The sequence below is a fragment of the Salmo salar genome, chromosome 08 (genome assembly GCF_965601325.2).
Source record: "Salmo salar chromosome 08, fSalSal1, whole genome shotgun sequence".
Classification (NCBI taxonomy): Eukaryota; Metazoa; Chordata; class Actinopteri; order Salmoniformes; family Salmonidae; genus Salmo; species Salmo salar.
In genome coordinates this window covers 1,963,234-1,976,958 of record NC_138298.1, presented here as the reverse complement: position 1 = coordinate 1,976,958, position 13,725 = coordinate 1,963,234, and the positions used below count along the sequence as shown (strand labels likewise).

Here is a 13,725-nt window from a genome sequence, read left to right as displayed (position 1 = left end):
AACACAAGGAAATTTGATCCTATTAAAAAGGCAGGAAGCTGCATTTAGTCAATTCATCATTAAATGCTTACTACAAGGCAGTGTTGCTGATGAAATAGTGCAGGGGCACACCCTCGTGGACAAAATGCTTACAGCACCTGGTATTCCCAGGCGGTCTCCCATCCAAGTACTAACCAGGCCCGACCCTGCTTAGCTTCCGAGATCAGACGAGATCGGGCGTACCCAGGCTGGTATGGCCGTAAGCGAGAAACAATCTCTTGCTACAACATATATAGTCAAAGTGAGTGTGATAAACAGACATTGCATTTTCACCAATTAGATAAGCAGCTTGAACTTTGTGTCACTGAAAAAGTAGAAGAAATTACAAACACTGTTCCCATCACTTTTTAGCACAGGTAGTTGGATAAAATACAAACTTTATTTCCTTTCATCATTTGAACAGGGCAAAGGAGCACAAAGCACACACAAGCTGCATTCAGCAACAATATTCTTGTTTGTCTTATAAATACAAGGCAGATGCTAATTGAAAACACAAGGAAATTTGATCCTATTAAAAAGGCAGGAAGCTGCATTTAGTCAATTCATCATTAAATGCTTACTACAAGGCAGTGTTGCTGATGAAATAGTGCAGGGGCACACCCTCGTGGACAAAATGCTTACAGCACCTGGTATTCCCAGGCGGTCTCCCATCCAAGTACTAACCAGGCCCGACCCTGCTTAGCTTCCGAGATCAGACGAGATCGGGCGTACCCAGGCAGGTATGGCCGTAAGCGAGAAACAATCTCTTGCTACAACATATATAGTCAAAGTGAGTCTGATAAAACAGACATTTAGTCAATTCATCATTAAATGCTTAATACAAGGCAGTGTTGCTGATGAAATAGTGCAAGAGCACACCCTCGTGGACAAAATGCTTACAGCACCTGGTATTCCCAGGCGGTCTCCAATCCAAGTACTAACCAGGCCCGACCCTGCTTAGCTTCCGAGATCAGACGAGATCGGGCGTACCCAGGCTGGTATGGCCGTAAGCGAGAAACAATCTCTTGCTACAACATATATAGTCAAAGTGAGTCTGATAAAACAGACATTTAGTCAATTCATCATTAAATGCTTAATACAAGGCAGTGTTGCTGATGAAATAGTGCAAGAGCACACCCTCGTGGACAAAATGCTTACAGCACCTGGTATTCCCAGGCGGTCTCCCATCCAAGTACTAACCAGGCCCGACCCTGCTTAGCTTCCGAGATCAGACGAGATCGGGCGTACCCAGGCTGGTATGGCCGTAAGCGAGAAACAATCTCTTGCTACAACATATATAGTCAAAGTGAGTGTGATAAACAGACATTGCATTTTCACCAATTAGATAAGCAGCTTGAACTTTGTGTCACTGAAAAAGTAGAAGAAATTACAAACACTGTTCCCATCACTTTTTAGCACAGGTAGTTGGATAAAATACAAACTTTATTTCCTTTCATCATTTGAACAGGGCAAAGGAGCACAAAGCACACACAAGCTGCATTCAGCAACAATATTCTTGTTTGTCTTATAAATACAAGGCAGATGCTAATTGAAAACACAAGGAAATTTGATCCTATTAAAAAGGCAGGAAGCTGCATTTAGTCAATTCATCATTAAATGCTTACTACAAGGCAGTGTTGCTGATGAAATAGTGCAGGGGCACACCCTCGTGGACAAAATGCTTACAGCACCTGGTATTCCCAGGCGGTCTCCCATCCAAGTACTAACCAGGCCCGACCCTGCTTAGCTTCCGAGATCAGACGAGATCGGGCGTACCCAGGCTGGTATGGCCGTAAGCGAGAAACAATCTCTTGCTACAACATATATAGTCAAAGTGAGTCTGATAAAACAGACATTTAGTCAATTCATCATTAAATGCTTAATACAAGGCAGTGTTGCTGATGAAATAGTGCAAGAGCACACCCTCGTGGACAAAATGCTTACAGCACCTGGTATTCCCAGGCGGTCTCCCATCCAAGTACTAACCAGGCCCGACCCTGCTTAGCTTCCGAGATCAGACGAGATCGGGCGTACCCAGGCTGGTATGGCCGTAAGCGAGAAACAATCTCTTGCTACAACATATATAGTCAAAGTGAGTGTGATAAACAGACATTGCATTTTCACCAATTAGATAAGCAGCTTGAACTTTGTGTCACTGAAAAAGTAGAAGAAATTACAAACACTGTTCCCATCACTTTTTAGCACAGGTAGTTGGATAAAATACAAACTTTATTTCCTTTCATCATTTGAACAGGGCAAAGGAGCACAAAGCACACACAAGCTGCATTCAGCAACAATATTCTTGTTTGTCTTATAAATACAAGGCAGATGCTAATTGAAAACACAAGGAAATTTGATCCTATTAAAAAGGCAGGAAGCTGCATTTAGTCAATTCATCATTAAATGCTTACTACAAGGCAGTGTTGCTGATGAAATAGTGCAGGGGCACACCCTCGTGGACAAAATGCTTACAGCACCTGGTATTCCCAGGCGGTCTCCAATCCAAGTACTAACCAGGCCCGACCCTGCTTAGCTTCCGAGATCAGACGAGATCGGGCGTACCCAGGCTGGTATGGCCGTAAGCGAGAAACAATCTCTTGCTACAACATATATAGTCAAAGTGAGTCTGATAAAACAGACATTTAGTCAATTCATCATTAAATGCTTAATACAAGGCAGTGTTGCTGATGAAATAGTGCAAGAGCACACCCTCGTGGACAAAATGCTTACAGCACCTGGTATTCCCAGGCGGTCTCCCATCCAAGTACTAACCAGGCCCGACCCTGCTTAGCTTCCGAGATCAGACGAGATCGGGCGTACCCAGGCTGGTATGGCCGTAAGCGAGAAACAATCTCTTGCTACAACATATATAGTCAAAGTGAGTGTGATAAACAGACATTGCATTTTCACCAATTAGATAAGCAGCTTGAACTTTGTGTCACTGAAAAAGTAGAAGAAATTACAAACACTGTTCCCATCACTTTTTAGCACAGGTAGTTGGATAAAATACAAACTTTATTTCCTTTCATCATTTGAACAGGGCAAAGGAGCACAAAGCACACACAAGCTGCATTCAGCAACAATATTCTTGTTTGTCTTATAAATACAAGGCAGATGCTAATTGAAAACACAAGGAAATTTGATCCTATTAAAAAGGCAGGAAGCTGCATTTAGTCAATTCATCATTAAATGCTTACTACAAGGCAGTGTTGCTGATGAAATAGTGCAGGGGCACACCCTCGTGGACAAAATGCTTACAGCACCTGGTATTCCCAGGCGGTCTCCCATCCAAGTACTAACCAGGCCCGACCCTGCTTAGCTTCCGAGATCAGACGAGATCGGGCGTACCCAGGCTGGTATGGCCGTAAGCGAGAAACAATCTCTTGCTACAACATATATAGTCAAAGTGAGTGTGATAAACAGACATTGCATTTTCACCAATTAGATAAGCAGCTTGAACTTTGTGTCACTGAAAAAGTAGAAGAAATTACAAACACTGTTCCCATCACTTTTTACCACAGGTAGTTGGATAAAATACAAACTTTATTTCCTTTCATCATTTGAACAGGGCAAAGGAGCACAAAGCACACACAAGCTGCATTCAGCAACAATATTCTTGTTTGTCTTATAAATACAAGGCAGATGCTAATTGAAAACACAAGGAAATTTGATCCTATTAAAAAGGCAGGAAGCTGCATTTAGTCAATTCATCATTAAATGCTTACTACAAGGCAGTGTTGCTGATGAAATAGTGCAGGGGCACACCCTCGTGGACAAAATGCTTACAGCACCTGGTATTCCCAGGCGGTCTCCCATCCAAGTACTAACCAGGCCCGACCCTGCTTAGCTTCCGAGATCAGACGAGATCGGGCGTACCCAGGCTGGTATGGCCGTAAGCGAGAAACAATCTCTTGCTACAACATATATAGTCAAAGTGAGTCTGATAAAACAGACATTTAGTCAATTCATCATTAAATGCTTAATACAAGGCAGTGTTGCTGATGAAATAGTGCAAGAGCACACCCTCGTGGACAAAATGCTTACAGCACCTGGTATTCCCAGGCGATCTCCCATCCAAGTACTAACCAGGCCCGACCCTGCTTAGCTTCCGAGATCAGACGAGATCGGGCGTACCCAGGCTGGTATGGCCGTAAGCGAGAAACAATCTCTTGCTACAACATATATAGTCAAAGTGAGTGTGATAAACAGACATTGCATTTTCACCAATTCGATAAGCAGCTTGAACTTTGTGTCACTGAAAAAGTAGAAGAAATTACAAACACTGTTCCCATCACTTTTTACCACAGGTAGTTGGATAAAATACAAACTTTATTTCCTTTCATCATTTGAACAGGGCAAAGGAGCACAAAGCACACACAAGCTGCATTCAGCAACAATATTCTTGTTTGTCTTATAAATACAAGGCAGATGCTAATTGAAAACACAAGGAAATTTGATCCTATTAAAAAGGCAGGAAGCTGCATTTAGTCAATTCATCATTAAATGCTTACTACAAGGCAGTGTTGCTGATGAAATAGTGCAGGGGCACACCCTCGTGGACAAAATGCTTACAGCACCTGGTATTCCCAGGCGGTCTCCCATCCAAGTACTAACCAGGCCCGACCCTGCTTAGCTTCCGAGATCAGACGAGATCGGGCGTACCCAGGCTGGTATGGCCGTAAGCGAGAAACAATCTCTTGCTACAACATATATAGTCAAAGTGAGTGTGATAAACAGACATTGCATTTTCACCAATTAGATAAGCAGCTTGAACTTTGTGTCACTGAAAAAGTAGAAGAAATTACAAACACTGTTCCCATCACTTTTTAGCACAGGTAGTTGGATAAAATACAAACTTTATTTCCTTTCATCATTTGAACAGGGCAAAGGAGCACAAAGCACACACAAGCTGCATTCAGCAACAATATTCTTGTTTGTCTTATAAATACAAGGCAGATGCTAATTGAAAACACAAGGAAATTTGATCCTATTAAAAAGGCAGGAAGCTGCATTTAGTCAATTCATCATTAAATGCTTACTACAAGGCAGTGTCGCTGATGAAATAGTGCAGGGGCACACCCTCGTGGACAAAATGCTTACAGCACCTGGTATTCCCAGGCGGTCTCCCATCCAAGTACTAACCAGGCCCGACCCTGCTTAGCTTCCGAGATCAGACGAGATCGGGCGTACCCAGGCTGGTATGGCCGTAAGCGAGAAACAATCTCTTGCTACAACATATATAGTCAAAGTGAGTCTGATAAAACAGACATTTAGTCAATTCATCATTAAATGCTTAATACAAGGCAGTGTTGCTGATGAAATAGTGCAAGAGCACACCCTCGTGGACAAAATGCTTACAGCACCTGGTATTCCCAGGCGGTCTCCCATCCAAGTACTAACCAGGCCCGACCCTGCTTAGCTTCCGAGATCAGACGAGATCGGGCGTACCCAGGCTGGTATGGCCGTACCCAGGCTGGTATGGCCGTAAGCGAGAAACAATCTCTTGCTACAACATATATAGTCAAAGTGAGTCTGATAAAACAGACATTTAGTCAATTCATCATTAAATGCTTAATACAAGGCAGTGTTGCTGATGAAATAGTGCAAGAGCACACCCTCGTGGACAAAATGCTTACAGCACCTGGTATTCCCAGGCGGTCTCCCATCCAAGTACTAACCAGGCCCGACCCTGCTTAGCTTCCGAGATCAGACGAGATCGGGCGTACCCAGGCTGGTATGGCCGTAAGCGAGAAACAATCTCTTGCTACAACATATATAGTCAAAGTGAGTGTGATAAACAGACATTGCATTTTCACCAATTAGATAAGCAGCTTGAACTTTGTGTCACTGAAAAAGTAGAAGAAATTACAAACACTGTTCCCATCACTTTTTAGCACAGGTAGTTGGATAAAATACAAACTTTATTTCCTTTCATCATTTGAACAGGGCAAAGGAGCACAAAGCACACACAAGCTGCATTCAGCAACAATATTCTTGTTTGTCTTATAAATACAAGGCAGATGCTAATTGAAAACACAAGGAAATTTGATCCTATTAAAAAGGCAGGAAGCTGCATTTAGTCAATTCATCATTAAATGCTTACTACAAGGCAGTGTTGCTGATGAAATAGTGCAGGGGCACACCCTCGTGGACAAAATGCTTACAGCACCTGGTATTCCCAGGCGGTCTCCCATCCAAGTACTAACCAGGGCCGACCCTGCTTAGCTTCCGAGATCAGACGAGATCGGGCGTACCCAGGCTGGTATGGCCGTAAGCGAGAAACAATCTCTTGCTACAACATATATAGTCAAAGTGAGTGTGATAAACAGACATTGCATTTTCACCAATTAGATAAGCAGCTTGAACTTTGTGTCACTGAAAAAGTAGAAGAAATTACAAACACTGTTCCCATCACTTTTTACCACAGGTAGTTGGATAAAATACAAACTTTATTTCCTTTCATCATTTGAACAGGGCAAAGGAGCACAAAGCACACACAAGCTGCATTCAGCAACAATATTCTTGTTTGTCTTATAAATACAAGGCAGATGCTAATTGAAAACACAAGGAAATTTGATCCTATTAAAAAGGCAGGAAGCTGCATTTAGTCAATTCATCATTAAATGCTTACTACAAGGCAGTGTTGCTGATGAAATAGTGCAGGGGCACACCCTCGTGGACAAAATGCTTACAGCACCTGGTATTCCCAGGCGGTCTCCCATCCAAGTACTAACCAGGCCCGACCCTGCTTAGCTTCCGAGATCAGACGAGATCGGGCGTACCCAGGCTGGTATGGCCGTAAGCGAGAAACAATCTCTTGCTACAACATATATAGTCAAAGTGAGTCTGATAAAACAGACATTTAGTCAATTCATCATTAAATGCTTAATACAAGGCAGTGTTGCTGATGAAATAGTGCAAGAGCACACCCTCGTGGACAAAATGCTTACAGCACCTGGTATTCCCAGGCGATCTCCCATCCAAGTACTAACCAGGCCCGACCCTGCTTAGCTTCCGAGATCAGACGAGATCGGGCGTACCCAGGCTGGTATGGCCGTAAGCGAGAAACAATCTCTTGCTACAACATATATAGTCAAAGTGAGTGTGATAAACAGACATTGCATTTTCACCAATTAGATAAGCAGCTTGAACTTTGTGTCACTGAAAAAGTAGAAGAAATTACAAACACTGTTCCCATCACTTTTTAGCACAGGTAGTTGGATAAAATACAAACTTTATTTCCTTTCATCATTTGAACAGGGCAAAGGAGCACAAAGCACACACAAGCTGCATTCAGCAACAATATTCTTGTTTGTCTTATAAATACAAGGCAGATGCTAATTGAAAACACAAGGAAATTTGATCCTATTAAAAAGGCAGGAAGCTGCATTTAGTCAATTCATCATTAAATGCTTACTACAAGGCAGTGTTGCTGATGAAATAGTGCAGGGGCACACCCTCGTGGACAAAATGCTTACAGCACCTGGTATTCCCAGGCGGTCTCCCATCCAAGTACTAACCAGGCCCGACCCTGCTTAGCTTCCGAGATCAGACGAGATCGGGCGTACCCAGGCTGGTATGGCCGTAAGCGAGAAACAATCTCTTGCTACAACATATATAGTCAAAGTGAGTCTGATAAAACAGACATTTAGTCAATTCATCATTAAATGCTTAATACAAGGCAGTGTTGCTGATGAAATAGTGCAAGAGCACACCCTCGTGGACAAAATGCTTACAGCACCTGGTATTCCCAGGCGATCTCCCATCCAAGTACTAACCAGGCCCGACCCTGCTTAGCTTCCGAGATCAGACGAGATCGGGAGTACCCAGGCTGGTATGGCCGTAAGCGAGAAACAATCTCTTGCTACAACATATATAGTCAAAGTGAGTGTGATAAACAGACATTGCATTTTCACCAATTAGATAAGCAGCTTGAACTTTGTGTCACTGAAAAAGTAGAAGAAATTACAAACACTGTTCCCATCACTTTTTAGCACAGGTAGTTGGATAAAATACAAACTTTATTTCCTTTCATCATTTGAACAGGGCAAAGGAGCACAAAGCACACACAAGCTGCATTCAGCAACAATATTCTTGTTTGTCTTATAAATACAAGGCAGATGCTAATTGAAAACACAAGGAAATTTGATCCTATTAAAAAGGCAGGAAGCTGCATTTAGTCAATTCATCATTAAATGCTTACTACAAGGCAGTGTTGCTGATGAAATAGTGCAGGGGCACACCCTCGTGGACAAAATGCTTACAGCACCTGGTATTCCCAGGCGGTCTCCCATCCAAGTACTAACCAGGCCCGACCCTGCTTAGCTTCCGAGATCAGACGAGATCGGGCGTACCCAGGCTGGTATGGCCGTAAGCGAGAAACAATCTCTTGCTACAACATATATAGTCAAAGTGAGTGTGATAAACAGACATTGCATTTTCACCAATTAGATAAGCAGCTTGAACTTTGTGTCACTGAAAAAGTAGAAGAAATTACAAACACTGTTCCCATCACTTTTTAGCACAGGTAGTTGGATAAAATACAAACTTTATTTCCTTTCATCATTTGAACAGGGCAAAGGAGCACAAAGCACACACAAGCTGCATTCAGCAACAATATTCTTGTTTGTCTTATAAATACAAGGCAGATGCTAATTGAAAACACAAGGAAATTTGATCCTATTAAAAAGGCAGGAAGCTGCATTTAGTCAATTCATCATTAAATGCTTACTACAAGGCAGTGTTGCTGATGAAATAGTGCAGGGGCACACCCTCGTGGACAAAATGCTTACAGCACCTGGTATTCCCAGGCGGTCTCCCATCCAAGTACTAACCAGGCCCGACCCTGCTTAGCTTCCGAGATCAGACGAGATCGGGCGTACCCAGGCTGGTATGGCCGTAAGCGAGAAACAATCTCTTGCTACAACATATATAGTCAAAGTGAGTCTGATAAAACAGACATTTAGTCAATTCATCATTAAATGCTTAATACAAGGCAGTGTTGCTGATGAAATAGTGCAAGAGCACACCCTCGTGGACAAAATGCTTACAGCACCTGGTATTCCCAGGCGGTCTCCCATCCAAGTACTAACCAGGCCCGACCCTGCTTAGCTTCCGAGATCAGACGAGATCGGGCGTACCCAGGCTGGTATGGCCGTAAGCGAGAAACAATCTCTTGCTACAACATATATAGTCAAAGTGAGTGTGATAAACAGACATTGCATTTTCACCAATTAGATAAGCAGCTTGAACTTTGTGTCACTGAAAAAGTAGAAGAAATTACAAACACTGTTCCCATCACTTTTTAGCACAGGTAGTTGGATAAAATACAAACTTTATTTCCTTTCATCATTTGAACAGGGCAAAGGAGCACAAAGCACACACAAGCTGCATTCAGCAACAATATTCTTGTTTGTCTTATAAATACAAGGCAGATGCTAATTGAAAACACAAGGAAATTTGATCCTATTAAAAAGGCAGGAAGCTGCATTTAGTCAATTCATCATTAAATGCTTACTACAAGGCAGTGTTGCTGATGAAATAGTGCAGGGGCACACCCTCGTGGACAAAATGCTTACAGCACCTGGTATTCCCAGGCGGTCTCCCATCCAAGTACTAACCAGGCCCGACCCTGCTTAGCTTCCGAGATCAGACGAGATCGGGCGTACCCAGGCTGGTATGGCCGTAAGCGAGAAACAATCTCTTGCTACAACATATATAGTCAAAGTGAGTGTGATAAACAGACATTGCATTTTCACCAATTAGATAAGCAGCTTGAACTTTGTGTCACTGAAAAAGTAGAAGAAATTACAAACACTGTTCCCATCACTTTTTACCACAGGTAGTTGGATAAAATACAAACTTTATTTCCTTTCATCATTTGAACAGGGCAAAGGAGCACAAAGCACACACAAGCTGCATTCAGCAACAATATTCTTGTTTGTCTTATAAATACAAGGCAGATGCTAATTGAAAACACAAGGAAATTTGATCCTATTAAAAAGGCAGGAAGCTGCATTTAGTCAATTCATCATTAAATGCTTACTACAAGGCAGTGTTGCTGATGAAATAGTGCAGGGGCACACCCTCGTGGACAAAATGCTTACAGCACCTGGTATTCCCAGGCGGTCTCCCATCCAAGTACTAACCAGGCCCGACCCTGCTTAGCTTCCGAGATCAGACGAGATCGGGCGTACCCAGGCTGGTATGGCCGTAAGCGAGAAACAATCTCTTGCTACAACATATATAGTCAAAGTGAGTCTGATAAAACAGACATTTAGTCAATTCATCATTAAATGCTTAATACAAGGCAGTGTTGCTGATGAAATAGTGCAAGAGCACACCCTCGTGGACAAAATGCTTACAGCACCTGGTATTCCCAGGCGATCTCCCATCCAAGTACTAACCAGGCCCGACCCTGCTTAGCTTCCGAGATCAGACGAGATCGGGAGTACCCAGGCTGGTATGGCCGTAAGCGAGAAACAATCTCTTGCTACAACATATATAGTCAAAGTGAGTGTGATAAACAGACATTGCATTTTCACCAATTAGATAAGCAGCTTGAACTTTGTGTCACTGAAAAAGTAGAAGAAATTACAAACACTGTTCCCATCACTTTTTAGCACAGGTAGTTGGATAAAATACAAACTTTATTTCCTTTCATCATTTGAACAGGGCAAAGGAGCACAAAGCACACACAAGCTGCATTCAGCAACAATATTCTTGTTTGTCTTATAAATACAAGGCAGATGCTAATTGAAAACACAAGGAAATTTGATCCTATTAAAAAGGCAGGAAGCTGCATTTAGTCAATTCATCATTAAATGCTTACTACAAGGCAGTGTTGCTGATGAAATAGTGCAGGGGCACACCCTCGTGGACAAAATGCTTACAGCACCTGGTATTCCCAGGCGGTCTCCCATCCAAGTACTAACCAGGCCCGACCCTGCTTAGCTTCCGAGATCAGACGAGATCGGGCGTACCCAGGCTGGTATGGCCGTAAGCGAGAAACAATCTCTTGCTACAACATATATAGTCAAAGTGAGTGTGATAAACAGACATTGCATTTTCACCAATTAGATAAGCAGCTTGAACTTTGTGTCACTGAAAAAGTAGAAGAAATTACAAACACTGTTCCCATCACTTTTTAGCACAGGTAGTTGGATAAAATACAAACTTTATTTCCTTTCATCATTTGAACAGGGCAAAGGAGCACAAAGCACACACAAGCTGCATTCAGCAACAATATTCTTGTTTGTCTTATAAATACAAGGCAGATGCTAATTGAAAACACAAGGAAATTTGATCCTATTAAAAAGGCAGGAAGCTGCATTTAGTCAATTCATCATTAAATGCTTACTACAAGGCAGTGTTGCTGATGAAATAGTGCAGGGGCACACCCTCGTGGACAAAATGCTTACAGCACCTGGTATTCCCAGGCGGTCTCCCATCCAAGTACTAACCAGGCCCGACCCTGCTTAGCTTCCGAGATCAGACGAGATCGGGCGTACCCAGGCTGGTATGGCCGTAAGCGAGAAACAATCTCTTGCTACAACATATATAGTCAAAGTGAGTCTGATAAAACAGACATTTAGTCAATTCATCATTAAATGCTTAATACAAGGCAGTGTTGCTGATGAAATAGTGCAAGAGCACACCCTCGTGGACAAAATGCTTACAGCACCTGGTATTCCCAGGCGATCTCCCATCCAAGTACTAACCAGGCCCGACCCTGCTTAGCTTCCGAGATCAGACGAGATCGGGAGTACCCAGGCTGGTATGGCCGTAAGCGAGAAACAATCTCTTGCTACAACATATATAGTCAAAGTGAGTGTGATAAACAGACATTGCATTTTCACCAATTAGATAAGCAGCTTGAACTTTGTGTCACTGAAAAAGTAGAAGAAATTACAAACACTGTTCCCATCACTTTTTAGCACAGGTAGTTGGATAAAATACAAACTTTATTTCCTTTCATCATTTGAACAGGGCAAAGGAGCACAAAGCACACACAAGCTGCATTCAGCAACAATATTCTTGTTTGTCTTATAAATACAAGGCAGATGCTAATTGAAAACACAAGGAAATTTGATCCTATTAAAAAGGCAGGAAGCTGCATTTAGTCAATTCATCATTAAATGCTTACTACAAGGCAGTGTTGCTGATGAAATAGTGCAGGGGCACACCCTCGTGGACAAAATGCTTACAGCACCTGGTATTCCCAGGCGGTCTCCCATCCAAGTACTAACCAGGCCCGACCCTGCTTAGCTTCCGAGATCAGACGAGATCGGGCGTACCCAGGCTGGTATGGCCGTAAGCGAGAAACAATCTCTTGCTACAACATATATAGTCAAAGTGAGTGTGATAAACAGACATTGCATTTTCACCAATTAGATAAGCAGCTTGAACTTTGTGTCACTGAAAAAGTAGAAGAAATTACAAACACTGTTCCCATCACTTTTTAGCACAGGTAGTTGGATAAAATACAAACTTTATTTCCTTTCATCATTTGAACAGGGCAAAGGAGCACAAAGCACACACAAGCTGCATTCAGCAACAATATTCTTGTTTGTCTTATAAATACAAGGCAGATGCTAATTGAAAACACAAGGAAATTTGATCCTATTAAAAAGGCAGGAAGCTGCATTTAGTCAATTCATCATTAAATGCTTACTACAAGGCAGTGTTGCTGATGAAATAGTGCAGGGGCACACCCTCGTGGACAAAATGCTTACAGCACCTGGTATTCCCAGGCGGTCTCCCATCCAAGTACTAACCAGGCCCGACCCTGCTTAGCTTCCGAGATCAGACGAGATCGGGCGTACCCAGGCTGGTATGGCCGTAAGCGAGAAACAATCTCTTGCTACAACATATATAGTCAAAGTGAGTCTGATAAAACAGACATTTAGTCAATTCATCATTAAATGCTTAATACAAGGCAGTGTTGCTGATGAAATAGTGCAAGAGCACACCCTCGTGGACAAAATGCTTACAGCACCTGGTATTCCCAGGCGGTCTCCCATCCAAGTACTAACCAGGCCCGACCCTGCTTAGCTTCCGAGATCAGACGAGATCGGGAGTACCCAGGCTGGTATGGCCGTAAGCGAGAAACAATCTCTTGCTACAACATATATAGTCAAAGTGAGTGTGATAAACAGACATTGCATTTTCACCAATTAGATAAGCAGCTTGAACTTTGTGTCACTGAAAAAGTAGAAGAAATTACAAACACTGTTCCCATCACTTTTTACCACAGGTAGTTGGATAAAATACAAACTTTATTTCCTTTCATCATTTGAACAGGGCAAAGGAGCACAAAGCACACACAAGCTGCATTCAGCAACAATATTCTTGTTTGTCTTATAAATACAAGGCAGATGCTAATTGAAAACACAAGGAAATTTGATCCTATTAAAAAGGCAGGAAGCTGCATTTAGTCAATTCATCATTAAATGCTTACTACAAGGCAGTGTTGCTGATGAAATAGTGCAGGGGCACACCCTCGTGGACAAAATGCTTACAGCACCTGGTATTCCCAGGCGGTCTCCCATCCAAGTACTAACCAGGCCCGACCCTGCTTAGCTTCCGAGATCAGACGAGATCGGGCGTACCCAGGCTGGTATGGCCGTAAGCGAGAAACAATCTCTTGCTACAACATATATAGTCAAAGTGAGTGTGATAAACAGACATTGCATTTTCACCAATTAG

The 13,725-nt window shown here is 42.6% G+C and overlaps 33 non-coding genes across 33 annotated transcripts; all 33 read right to left on the bottom strand.

The window, feature by feature from the left end:
- Positions 1–125: 125 nt before the first annotated feature.
- Positions 126–244, bottom strand: LOC145854735 (5S ribosomal RNA). The gene has a single exon (XR_014375619.1). It is a non-coding gene; the product is annotated as a 5S ribosomal RNA (ribosomal RNA).
- Positions 245–653: 409 nt separating this feature from the next.
- LOC145881641 (5S ribosomal RNA) lies at positions 654–772 on the bottom strand. Its single transcript, XR_014393214.1, has one exon. It is a non-coding gene; the product is annotated as a 5S ribosomal RNA (ribosomal RNA).
- A 139-nt stretch (positions 773–911) lies between these two features.
- On the bottom strand, positions 912–1,030 carry LOC145886702 (5S ribosomal RNA). The gene has a single exon (XR_014398287.1). It is a non-coding gene; the product is annotated as a 5S ribosomal RNA (ribosomal RNA).
- A 139-nt stretch (positions 1,031–1,169) lies between these two features.
- On the bottom strand, positions 1,170–1,288 carry LOC145854734 (5S ribosomal RNA). The gene has a single exon (XR_014375618.1). It is a non-coding gene; the product is annotated as a 5S ribosomal RNA (ribosomal RNA).
- A 409-nt stretch (positions 1,289–1,697) lies between these two features.
- On the bottom strand, positions 1,698–1,816 carry LOC145854733 (5S ribosomal RNA). Its single transcript, XR_014375617.1, has one exon. It is a non-coding gene; the product is annotated as a 5S ribosomal RNA (ribosomal RNA).
- A 139-nt stretch (positions 1,817–1,955) lies between these two features.
- LOC145854732 (5S ribosomal RNA) lies at positions 1,956–2,074 on the bottom strand. Its single transcript, XR_014375616.1, has one exon. It is a non-coding gene; the product is annotated as a 5S ribosomal RNA (ribosomal RNA).
- A 409-nt stretch (positions 2,075–2,483) lies between these two features.
- Positions 2,484–2,602, bottom strand: LOC145886701 (5S ribosomal RNA). The gene has a single exon (XR_014398286.1). It is a non-coding gene; the product is annotated as a 5S ribosomal RNA (ribosomal RNA).
- Positions 2,603–2,741: 139 nt separating this feature from the next.
- On the bottom strand, positions 2,742–2,860 carry LOC145854731 (5S ribosomal RNA). The gene has a single exon (XR_014375615.1). It is a non-coding gene; the product is annotated as a 5S ribosomal RNA (ribosomal RNA).
- Positions 2,861–3,269: 409 nt separating this feature from the next.
- LOC145854729 (5S ribosomal RNA) lies at positions 3,270–3,388 on the bottom strand. The gene has a single exon (XR_014375613.1). It is a non-coding gene; the product is annotated as a 5S ribosomal RNA (ribosomal RNA).
- A 409-nt stretch (positions 3,389–3,797) lies between these two features.
- Positions 3,798–3,916, bottom strand: LOC145854728 (5S ribosomal RNA). The gene has a single exon (XR_014375612.1). It is a non-coding gene; the product is annotated as a 5S ribosomal RNA (ribosomal RNA).
- Positions 3,917–4,055: 139 nt separating this feature from the next.
- LOC145884137 (5S ribosomal RNA) lies at positions 4,056–4,174 on the bottom strand. The gene has a single exon (XR_014395716.1). It is a non-coding gene; the product is annotated as a 5S ribosomal RNA (ribosomal RNA).
- A 409-nt stretch (positions 4,175–4,583) lies between these two features.
- On the bottom strand, positions 4,584–4,702 carry LOC145854727 (5S ribosomal RNA). The gene has a single exon (XR_014375611.1). It is a non-coding gene; the product is annotated as a 5S ribosomal RNA (ribosomal RNA).
- A 409-nt stretch (positions 4,703–5,111) lies between these two features.
- LOC145854726 (5S ribosomal RNA) lies at positions 5,112–5,230 on the bottom strand. Its single transcript, XR_014375610.1, has one exon. It is a non-coding gene; the product is annotated as a 5S ribosomal RNA (ribosomal RNA).
- A 139-nt stretch (positions 5,231–5,369) lies between these two features.
- On the bottom strand, positions 5,370–5,488 carry LOC145887610 (5S ribosomal RNA). The gene has a single exon (XR_014399201.1). It is a non-coding gene; the product is annotated as a 5S ribosomal RNA (ribosomal RNA).
- Positions 5,489–5,647: 159 nt separating this feature from the next.
- Positions 5,648–5,766, bottom strand: LOC145854725 (5S ribosomal RNA). Its single transcript, XR_014375609.1, has one exon. It is a non-coding gene; the product is annotated as a 5S ribosomal RNA (ribosomal RNA).
- A 409-nt stretch (positions 5,767–6,175) lies between these two features.
- LOC145885552 (5S ribosomal RNA) lies at positions 6,176–6,294 on the bottom strand. The gene has a single exon (XR_014397135.1). It is a non-coding gene; the product is annotated as a 5S ribosomal RNA (ribosomal RNA).
- Positions 6,295–6,703: 409 nt separating this feature from the next.
- LOC145854723 (5S ribosomal RNA) lies at positions 6,704–6,822 on the bottom strand. Its single transcript, XR_014375607.1, has one exon. It is a non-coding gene; the product is annotated as a 5S ribosomal RNA (ribosomal RNA).
- A 139-nt stretch (positions 6,823–6,961) lies between these two features.
- Positions 6,962–7,080, bottom strand: LOC145884135 (5S ribosomal RNA). Its single transcript, XR_014395714.1, has one exon. It is a non-coding gene; the product is annotated as a 5S ribosomal RNA (ribosomal RNA).
- Positions 7,081–7,489: 409 nt separating this feature from the next.
- On the bottom strand, positions 7,490–7,608 carry LOC145854722 (5S ribosomal RNA). The gene has a single exon (XR_014375606.1). It is a non-coding gene; the product is annotated as a 5S ribosomal RNA (ribosomal RNA).
- Positions 7,609–7,747: 139 nt separating this feature from the next.
- Positions 7,748–7,866, bottom strand: LOC145884391 (5S ribosomal RNA). The gene has a single exon (XR_014395969.1). It is a non-coding gene; the product is annotated as a 5S ribosomal RNA (ribosomal RNA).
- Positions 7,867–8,275: 409 nt separating this feature from the next.
- Positions 8,276–8,394, bottom strand: LOC145854721 (5S ribosomal RNA). The gene has a single exon (XR_014375605.1). It is a non-coding gene; the product is annotated as a 5S ribosomal RNA (ribosomal RNA).
- A 409-nt stretch (positions 8,395–8,803) lies between these two features.
- LOC145854720 (5S ribosomal RNA) lies at positions 8,804–8,922 on the bottom strand. The gene has a single exon (XR_014375604.1). It is a non-coding gene; the product is annotated as a 5S ribosomal RNA (ribosomal RNA).
- A 139-nt stretch (positions 8,923–9,061) lies between these two features.
- LOC145854719 (5S ribosomal RNA) lies at positions 9,062–9,180 on the bottom strand. The gene has a single exon (XR_014375603.1). It is a non-coding gene; the product is annotated as a 5S ribosomal RNA (ribosomal RNA).
- A 409-nt stretch (positions 9,181–9,589) lies between these two features.
- LOC145854718 (5S ribosomal RNA) lies at positions 9,590–9,708 on the bottom strand. The gene has a single exon (XR_014375602.1). It is a non-coding gene; the product is annotated as a 5S ribosomal RNA (ribosomal RNA).
- A 409-nt stretch (positions 9,709–10,117) lies between these two features.
- On the bottom strand, positions 10,118–10,236 carry LOC145854717 (5S ribosomal RNA). The gene has a single exon (XR_014375601.1). It is a non-coding gene; the product is annotated as a 5S ribosomal RNA (ribosomal RNA).
- A 139-nt stretch (positions 10,237–10,375) lies between these two features.
- LOC145884390 (5S ribosomal RNA) lies at positions 10,376–10,494 on the bottom strand. The gene has a single exon (XR_014395968.1). It is a non-coding gene; the product is annotated as a 5S ribosomal RNA (ribosomal RNA).
- Positions 10,495–10,903: 409 nt separating this feature from the next.
- LOC145854716 (5S ribosomal RNA) lies at positions 10,904–11,022 on the bottom strand. Its single transcript, XR_014375600.1, has one exon. It is a non-coding gene; the product is annotated as a 5S ribosomal RNA (ribosomal RNA).
- A 409-nt stretch (positions 11,023–11,431) lies between these two features.
- LOC145854715 (5S ribosomal RNA) lies at positions 11,432–11,550 on the bottom strand. Its single transcript, XR_014375599.1, has one exon. It is a non-coding gene; the product is annotated as a 5S ribosomal RNA (ribosomal RNA).
- A 139-nt stretch (positions 11,551–11,689) lies between these two features.
- On the bottom strand, positions 11,690–11,808 carry LOC145884389 (5S ribosomal RNA). The gene has a single exon (XR_014395967.1). It is a non-coding gene; the product is annotated as a 5S ribosomal RNA (ribosomal RNA).
- A 409-nt stretch (positions 11,809–12,217) lies between these two features.
- Positions 12,218–12,336, bottom strand: LOC145854714 (5S ribosomal RNA). The gene has a single exon (XR_014375598.1). It is a non-coding gene; the product is annotated as a 5S ribosomal RNA (ribosomal RNA).
- Positions 12,337–12,745: 409 nt separating this feature from the next.
- On the bottom strand, positions 12,746–12,864 carry LOC145854712 (5S ribosomal RNA). The gene has a single exon (XR_014375596.1). It is a non-coding gene; the product is annotated as a 5S ribosomal RNA (ribosomal RNA).
- A 139-nt stretch (positions 12,865–13,003) lies between these two features.
- LOC145857561 (5S ribosomal RNA) lies at positions 13,004–13,122 on the bottom strand. Its single transcript, XR_014378460.1, has one exon. It is a non-coding gene; the product is annotated as a 5S ribosomal RNA (ribosomal RNA).
- Positions 13,123–13,531: 409 nt separating this feature from the next.
- On the bottom strand, positions 13,532–13,650 carry LOC145854711 (5S ribosomal RNA). Its single transcript, XR_014375595.1, has one exon. It is a non-coding gene; the product is annotated as a 5S ribosomal RNA (ribosomal RNA).
- Between the last annotated feature and the right edge of the window lie 75 nt (positions 13,651–13,725).